The sequence below is a fragment of the Hippoglossus stenolepis genome, chromosome 6 (assembly GCF_022539355.2).
Source record: "Hippoglossus stenolepis isolate QCI-W04-F060 chromosome 6, HSTE1.2, whole genome shotgun sequence".
Classification (NCBI taxonomy): Eukaryota; Metazoa; Chordata; class Actinopteri; order Pleuronectiformes; family Pleuronectidae; genus Hippoglossus; species Hippoglossus stenolepis.
The window spans coordinates 26,010,419-26,019,136 of NC_061488.1; the positions used below are offsets into that span (position 1 = coordinate 26,010,419).

At 42.7% G+C, this 8,718-nt stretch overlaps 1 long non-coding RNA gene across 1 annotated transcript; it reads left to right on the top strand.

The window, feature by feature from the left end:
• The first annotated feature begins 1,730 nt into the window (after positions 1 to 1,730).
• LOC124851974 lies at positions 1,731 to 2,484 on the top strand. The gene is made up of 2 exons (XR_007032802.1): positions 1,731 to 2,261; positions 2,335 to 2,484. It is a non-coding gene; the product is annotated as an uncharacterized LOC124851974 (long non-coding RNA).
• The last annotated feature ends 6,234 nt before the right edge of the window (positions 2,485 to 8,718 follow it).

The window sequence follows — 8,718 nt, forward strand, 5'->3', positions numbered from 1 at the left end:
TGGTGGTGTAAGTTAAACACACTTTCATATTCAATTGGTTTCTTTTCTCATTTACTAATTTCTCAAATTTGTTTAGGTATTGGAGTGTCCTCAATGCCAGGCCAGAAGGAATGTCCTCAAAATAAATAAGGCTTACATCCCAATTGAGGTGACTGCACTGAAATGAGTCCCTACCACAGAATAAGAACACATTTCCATAACATGCTGTCTTTCCTCAGGTAACTGAGCCACTTGAGCTTGTGGGGATGGATCTGGTTGGCAAACTGACACCGACCAAAAAGGGCCACCAGTACATTTGTGTGATGATAGATTATTTCACGAAATGGACAGAGGCCTATCCTTTGCTGCTGAGGTCACAGAGTGCATCCTCGACTTTTTTTGTAAGTTTGGTGCTCCGAAAAGGCTTCTCACGGACCAAGGAAGAGAATTTGTTAATGAGGTAAGAACTCATCTGTCATCTGTATCTCAAATGGTATGGGCTCCATATGAATGTTTCCACTTTTCTTTCAGCTCAACTATATTGTCTGTGAGAAGCTGGGAATAAAGAGAAGTCTCTGCTCTCCCTACCACCCCCAGACTAACGGCTTGGTGGAAAAAATGAACGGAACTAGTCAAAGGGATTGTAAATGTCTATTTGTGACTTTTTTAACACTGCAATCTTAAGGTCTCAATGTTGTGTGTATGACCTTACAGGACCTTGACTAAATTGGTGGGTGAAAAACCCAACACTTGGGATGGCCACCTCCAAGCAACACTTTTTGCTCTAAGGACCAAAAAGCAGTTGAAAACAAGATACTCCCCTTTTTCCTCATGTTTTGCCATGAGGCCAAGTATCCTACTGAGGTTCCCGAAGAGTATGTGGTATGTAGCAAAGTACACATGTATTGTGTGAAAAACTGGAAATGATGATGTTTAACTTCATGGTTGCTGTAACTCAACATTCTGATGTGTTTCTTGACACAGGTGACAGATGATGGTGTGGAGGCTCTTATTGCCCAGGAGACCCAATCTCCGGGAATGGAGAACCTCCCTGCCCACTACACCGTGGCTCAAGCCAACATAGGGAAAATGAGCAAAAAGATTAAGAGAAAGAGAGAGGAGATGGGCCATGACGACAATTTCCGAGTTGGCGAACAAGTGATGAGGGCAAATATACACCAGGAGCAGAGAAAGGGTGAGAAAATGGAGAGCTCCATGCTCGGCCCCTTCACAATCGTGAAATTGGAGGGGAAAAGTGCCGACCTAGTCATGCTGAAAAGCAAAGTAATACATAAAGTAAACATCGACCAGCTGACCAGGTATATTGAGGCTACGCCGCGTATCCCCCACAAATGGTTGACAGAATCGCCATCCACAATCTCCGTCTCACCCTCATCTCCAGTCGCCTCAACCTCAGCTCCAGCCGCATCACCGTCACCCCCATCTTCAGCAGTGCGTGTCCCTTCAACGGTTGGCATGAAAGTCGATTCAGACACTTTGGAAACAGGTAATAGCTAATTATGAGTAAAGTTATTATGCTAATGTTTATGCAAGTAATATGTCAACTTTTTTCTACATAGTGGTACAGAACATTTGGGCTGGGGAAAAGCCAGAGGTGTTGTGGAGCAAATTAGGACCTTACAAACTATTTACACACAACCTCCGGGAACACCTTTGTCCAGATGAACTTGTGGAAAGTGAGGTAAGCAAAGTTTTCGGCATTTGAAATTTGAATTAACATGTGGGTTAAAATTTGATTTCATTACAGATCATAAATGCATACCTCACAATTACACAGGCATTTCACTGAGGCAGGCAAAGGCAGGGGCTTTCTACTGGAGTCCTTCCAAATGACTGACATTTGGCAAGGAAAGAACAAAGGACTGAGGAAGGTGATAAATGTGAATACACTGAATATCAGGGAGGATTTGTTTAATCATGTTCCTTCACTTGTAGGCCTTTTTCTTTCTTTGTCCTATGATTATTTATTCTGCATCTTAATAATATTGCTTCTGAGAAAACCTGTTTAATTTTCTGTGTTCTATATTGCATAAATGTAGGTAGATCCTCTGGATTATGACGTCATGGTTGGAGCTGCTTGCGAGCACCAACATTGGACACTAACTTTGGCTATAATCACAATATACAGCTCCTGTTTGAATAATCCCTGTTTGCCTTTTCTAATTTGTCGAGGTGATGTATCCTAAACAGAGGCACTCCGTGTATGTGGATCCTTTTGGGGCACATGAGGACGCATTAAAAAAATGCAGTGCAGTGACCAGGTAAGGGGGGCCATGGTGTGGAGGGGGTTCATAGATTTTTTAACGTGGTATTAATTATTACTATGCTGCACAGGGCTTTCATGAGGCAGCGAGGCCACAACTCCTCCTGTGAAACAGTTTCACACGCTCCTCAAGAGGATGCAACCTCATGTGGTGTTATTGTGTCTAAAGTAAGTGAACGTGCTTTGAATCAACCAGTTCAGAAATAAATGGTTGAACTGTTTACGCATCCCTGTGTTTTCCACTTGTTTCTTGTTCCAGTTAGCAGACATGATTTTAACTGAAGAGGATTTGGATGACATTTTCAACAAGTCTTCAATTATACGTATGATAATGCAGATAGGCCAACGGCTGATCCAAGAAACAGGTGGGTTTCTTATTTATTTTTATTAGTTATTGTAAAACAAGAGCTATTTATTAGGAAAAAAATAATATAACTATTGTGGCAGTGGACCATGCCACGGGGCTCTCACCACAGCAGCCAGAGACAAACCATTCGGATTTTAACATTGTTTATTATCTCAAACACACAGGAACAAACATAAATAAACTTTAACTAAAGGCAACTAGCTTTCCAGCTCCGTCAGTCTCTTCCCGAGTCTCTCCGTGTCCGGTGGGTTTCAGTCTCCCGAGTGTTCTGGGAGTGTTCCTGAGGCAGCAGGGACGCTGCCTTTTAAACACGAGGACCAATCAGCTAACCGCTCTCACCTGTGCTGATTGATCCTCTGTGGGTCAGGTGAGGGTGCTCTCCCAGCCCCCTCACCTCCACACTATGTTTCATGAACAGATGATTTGTCCAGCCTATGTCGAGTGTGTGGTGTGTATGACACAGATGTGCAATGGGTAAGGCAGATTTTAAGCACTTTCAGTTGATGCATGTCTTATTTATGGTACTGCCATACATTTAGATTGTTTTCTCTACTTCCAGATTGCTTGCACACTGTGTGGCAGATGGTTCCACTGCAGCTGTGTTGGGCAACCCCCAGTGGATGGTCCCTTTTATTGCCCACTGTGCACATAAACATGTATAATGTAGTATTTCTGTTTAACCGGCTCCTTGCTTTTAAGGTAGCTTGATTGATTGATAAAATGTCAAACTTATAAAAGTTAAGATGAGTGTGCAGATGTGCATATGTGTTGCATCTACACACTAAATAAAGCCTTACACCAAACCAGCAAACCATGACACTAGTATTTCTTTCGGACTAAAAGCTCTTACGAGCCTCTCATTACTCATGTTTGTATACTTGTTCATACCAACCATGATATCGAACACAACGCCCACTAATAGTAAGCACGCAAACTATTTGTGGCTTCTGCTTTGCATGTCCGCAGGATATAGCAGTTTTTGATGATGTCGTACGTGTGGTAAGCACAGGGGCGCAGCTGTGTCCAAATGTGTGAAGTATGAACGATAATTCCAAGTTTACGGTTAAATTGTGACTGTCACAAGTTAACCTGGGCGTATTCCCTGAAACAATAACACATGGTAAGATGTTCACAGGCTTCAGTCAGCGGAACATAGAGGTGACGCTGTAAATCACCCCGATCAGTGGCGTGGTGGGCAGTGCCATTGTCACTATGTTAGTTTTTATGTGGACCACAGCGCATTGATTCCCATGGTGGGATCTCTTTCACATTTATATTTAGCCCCACAACAAGTGGTTATGTCTGAAGATGATACTGACACAAAAAGGCACTTTATTGTTAATGAAGATGTTTCCTGACGCGTCCTCAATTGCCTGTATCACCACACCACATTGTTCGTGAAAATACAACAAAATATAAATAGTGTTATTATTATTATATATCACTATTAGAATTTTCCAGAGTTGTCATAGTTACACAGGGAACTTTATTTACTCCTTCGACTGACACAGCTCCAACAAAGCACGTAGTCATCTGACAGAAGAGAAGAAATACACAACACGTTGTTCGGCAATGAAGACGTTAAGTTAGTTTCCCAGATTTGCCTCGTCACACGTGTCATGTTGACAACACACTCGACCCACTTCAGACATATCATCTGTTGATTGCAAACAGATAAACAACACTTGCATTGCAGAAACTACGAAAAAACAACACATCCGTTTTCTGATGAGTGTTTGGGTTGTTAGCATTCTCCGATGACTGAACCTCATCATCGAGAACATCGAGAACATCTTTTAAAATCACGTCTGCTGACTGTAACCAGCAGCGACAAGAGGACACATGAAGCTGTACACGTCCAATAGAAGCACATTCACCAAATTTACTCACAAAAACACAGCTCGAGCTTCCACCTTGTTGATGTGAGGGATGTTTTCATATGAGACTTGTTTGGTGTGTGCGCATTGTAATGATCACCAGCGTCAATCAACACTTTGAGTGGAGCTGGCCACGTGTGAGTATTCTTCATAACTCCCTGTGTCTCCTACGAAGAGGAGCATCAGTTTGTGAAGCCTGGTATTAAGTATGCAGCGTTTATTCTGTGTTCGGACTATCACCAGATAACATGGGCGTTACCTTAAAGCACATCTGGTGTTATACAGCTGACGAAGCAAAGAACGCGACATTTATGTGACGCACGATGAAGATCTCAGCGGCTCAGTGGCGTAATGAGATCGTCATCAGGCCAGAAGTTAATAGTGCTTCGGTTCGTTGTTTCAAATCCCGTTCAAGATTTTTATCGCCATTTTTTTATTTTTTTTAACCATTTTATTTCTATTGTTAAAACGTAAACATAAAAACAAATTCATGTATATAGATTAATTGAGAGTTTTCTACTTGGATTTTCACAGGGAAGCATTTATGTTCATGTTACTATATGGCAAACATAAGAGGAACAGTTTTTACCTGCGTCTGAATACGCAGGGCTGGCCATCTCTCCAAAAAGTCCCCCACCTGAGGATTTCCCTCGACAATGACTTTGCGACGAAGGGAAAAGGTCGACTGCATTAGCTTCTGAATCAGAACATTGTCTCTCTCTGTCTTGACAACTTCTTGCAGGATTTGAAGTCGCATTTGCTCCAAACTGGCCTGGTTCTCTCCGCGGGGAAAGTTGGGTAGGAAGTTCACTTCAGCTCGTTTGGCTCATTTGATGTTGCAATGGGGTGGTTGGCTTAAAGGGTTGGTTTGGCTCTTCCTGCCTGTATTGACCAGCACCTCTGCACACCCAGATCTGGCAAGCTTGGTACGATAATTCCCCATCTTGAATTTCAAGGAGATCTTCCATCCATACCATCCAGTCTGACTTGCGAGTTCTCTGAGACATGGATGTGCTGTAATCAGAGCTTCAGCTGCCTTACCCACTTCCTTGTCATGTGGGTATGGTGTGAAGCTATGCATCTGTTCAGCCATGTTTTCAAGGATGTTGTGCTTTTGGGACCTCGACAGCTTCAGTGTTTTCCCAGATCTATCAAAGCCAGCATTTCCTTCTTCGAGTATGTGCTCCACTTCATAAGAAAAAGTAGGCATGGGGAAATAATCAGGCCAAGACTTCTGACGCTGTGTTAAAGGCACATGTGGGAGTATGTCTGTATCAGAACTTGCAGTTGAGCCATCATCACTTTCAGAGTTCACGACTTTCAATGTGCCCTTCTCAGGCAACTCCTGAATGTCCGAAAGAACGGTAAGTTGTCCACCAAAGTCTGGATCTTCATAAGCCAGGGTAAAGTCAAAGTCCAGCCTTGGCTTGAACTTCTCCTGCATTAGGCTCTTCAGATCTTCTACTGAGTGTGGTCGCTCAGTAAGCATCAGCTTCATGGCCACATCAGTGGCAACATAAACACGGAGCAGAAATTTCTGGGGAACAGCCATATTGGGATGTGTTGGCGTTTCACTGTTCTGTTTCACACACAAAAAAGAAAGTTTTCATTGTGTGCATGGATTTTCATAGAAGAGAAGTTGATGGTTGTATCCTTTTCAAAGAGTCAGAATCCTGAAGCAACCCTGTCAGCCACTGAGACTGTATGCTCTATTTAAAGTCAATATACCTAAAATATGAAAGTGAATTGGCATTGACCTTTAAAACTCATGCTTAAATGTGGGTCTTGATTAAAGTGGACTTCATTATTGGGTACAAAGACCAATCTACGTTTCAGTGCAGTAAAGTAAATTGTTTGGGTGTTAAGAGCAATGTTCCATTTGTGTTGTATGCAGAGAGGTGCCATGTCATTGAGCTCTGGTACAGTGTGAACAGACAAAATCCCTGGTGTAATTTCATAGGATCGCAGGTGTTCAATGTAGTGTGACTTGTGTTCTCTGCAAAGAAAAGCAACCTGGTTGTTGACAAGTAGGATTTGTTAGATTCTGCAGAACTGAGGCAGGCCTCCCTCCTGTCCGACAGACACAAACATGCTTACACCATAACCCATTCCATCTATGCTGACCTGCGATGTGCTGTAAATCATGCTGCTGTCTGTTATTTGATTAATGTATGCCTTGGCAACATCAGGAAGCTCTGACACCATCACAGAAGAGACACTTGATGTCTGCTGATGAGGTTTGAAGAAAATGGGGCACTGACATAGTATGCGACCATGTGTTGATGTCTGGTTGCAAGAGTTTAACACATTCTTAAAGTTTTGTGTGTCATGCACAACACGCTTGAAAAAGCGGTGTTTACCCTCAAATCTCATTGTCCACAGGTGGATAAGAGGCCCAAAACGGCGCATGAGGTCAGGGTAATGTTCAATGTAGTGATGTTTAGGTCTAAGTCTGAAATCAGGAAAAACCTCCTGCAGCATGCGTCTATGGTCCTGTATCTTTGTCTGCAAATACTGGATGGATTCATCTGTAAATGCTGAGCTAAGCACCAACTCAACCACCTCTTTCAAGTCCATCAGTACAGCCCATGCTCCATCTTCCTCAGGAACTAAATCACCAATAATCAATGGCATCAGTCTAAGTAATGCTGCATTTTCATGGCCATGCCACCAATAGTTTTCTCTACAGTGAAACCTTTGGAAATAGGCTGGGGTCTGTCAACCTTGTCGGTGTGCAGGTATGGAAATGTGACAATTTTCCTGTTTAAAGAGTCAAGGGTAAAGTATTTGCATCGGATCATCTCCCCAATACACAGGGCGAGCTCTACAGGCACAATACCCTCAAAAAGATCATGAAGGACATCGGGTGGGAAACCAGTGACTGTATGAAAATGCTCCAGACTCTGGCTCAGGACACAGTCTCCCTGAACACCACATTGACCCTGAATATCCCGTGCAGCACGCACATCGATGTCATGGCTGGCTTTTGTCCTCAAAATAAAGCATCCATCACCAACTTCATGAGACTGAATTTTGTCTCGAGTAGTTGTGCAGAATCGGCAAATGTATTCCGCTCTGAAACACTTAGTGAACCCTGCTAAGGAATGGGCTGCACGATTATCAGACACCACACACATGACTGTGCCCCGAACTGCCTTACCAATGGACTCGATGAATACACCATCTCATTCGAGAGTACGGAGGTCTCGTAACAGAGGACCAAGTGCTTTTTCATAGCCAAACTGCTGTACGTCAGACACTTTACAACATGCTGCTAGCTGAATCACTTGCAAGGCTGATCTGTATTTACTGGGTAGATCAGCAAAAACCCAGTAGACTGAACAGAGTTTGTGGATTTTCCGTGATGTGCCAAGTGGATTTGCTATTTCAAGATCATCAATGTACAAAATGAGTGGCAGCTTGAGCTCATCAGAGGAAGACAATAAATCATTATCTTGATAGTATGAGCCATCTTGATGGCTCTCATAATGACCTTTTACTGCCATCTTTGTTTCTAGAATTTTGTCCAGAATGTCAGTATGTGTGAACAGTCTCTGGATCATCTCAAGAATGGGAATGTGCACTGCTGTATGTCCTGGCTCTAGCACATACTGTACAGGAATTACCACAGGGAAGTTTTTCTCAACAAAGGTTCTCCTTCTCTTGCATGAAGATAATTGCCCCCCTTTAGCTGTGGCACTGATGAAAATGTTACTGTCTATAACAACACTGGCTACTGCATCCAGAGTGTTTTCACTAGCAGATATGTCATGACTTTGTAAGACCTCTCTAATGGTCTTCTTGAGAAGAGGTTGGGACAAGGAAAATATCTGAGTCAAATGCTCCTCTATTTCCTGAGATGCCATGTCAGATACATGAAGAATTGTTTGCATTTTTAGGAACAATGATGCCAAGTTATGGTGCAACTGGGCTCCTAAACTGTCACTGTCACATTGACTCTCAACCTCAGAAAGATCTAATGCATCTGTGCTCTCACACTGACTAGGTCCCTCGCCTGCACATTCAGCTGTAGCCATGTCTGGGGAATTGTTATTTTCTGATGAAAAAACATTATCATCAAAGTCTGAGCTACCATAATGTTTTCTACTTTGGTGTGCATTAAATTATGAATATACATTTGTGATGTATGTACAGTTCTTGAATGGGCATACTATCGTCTCATGACTTCTTAAATGACCCCTCAAATGACA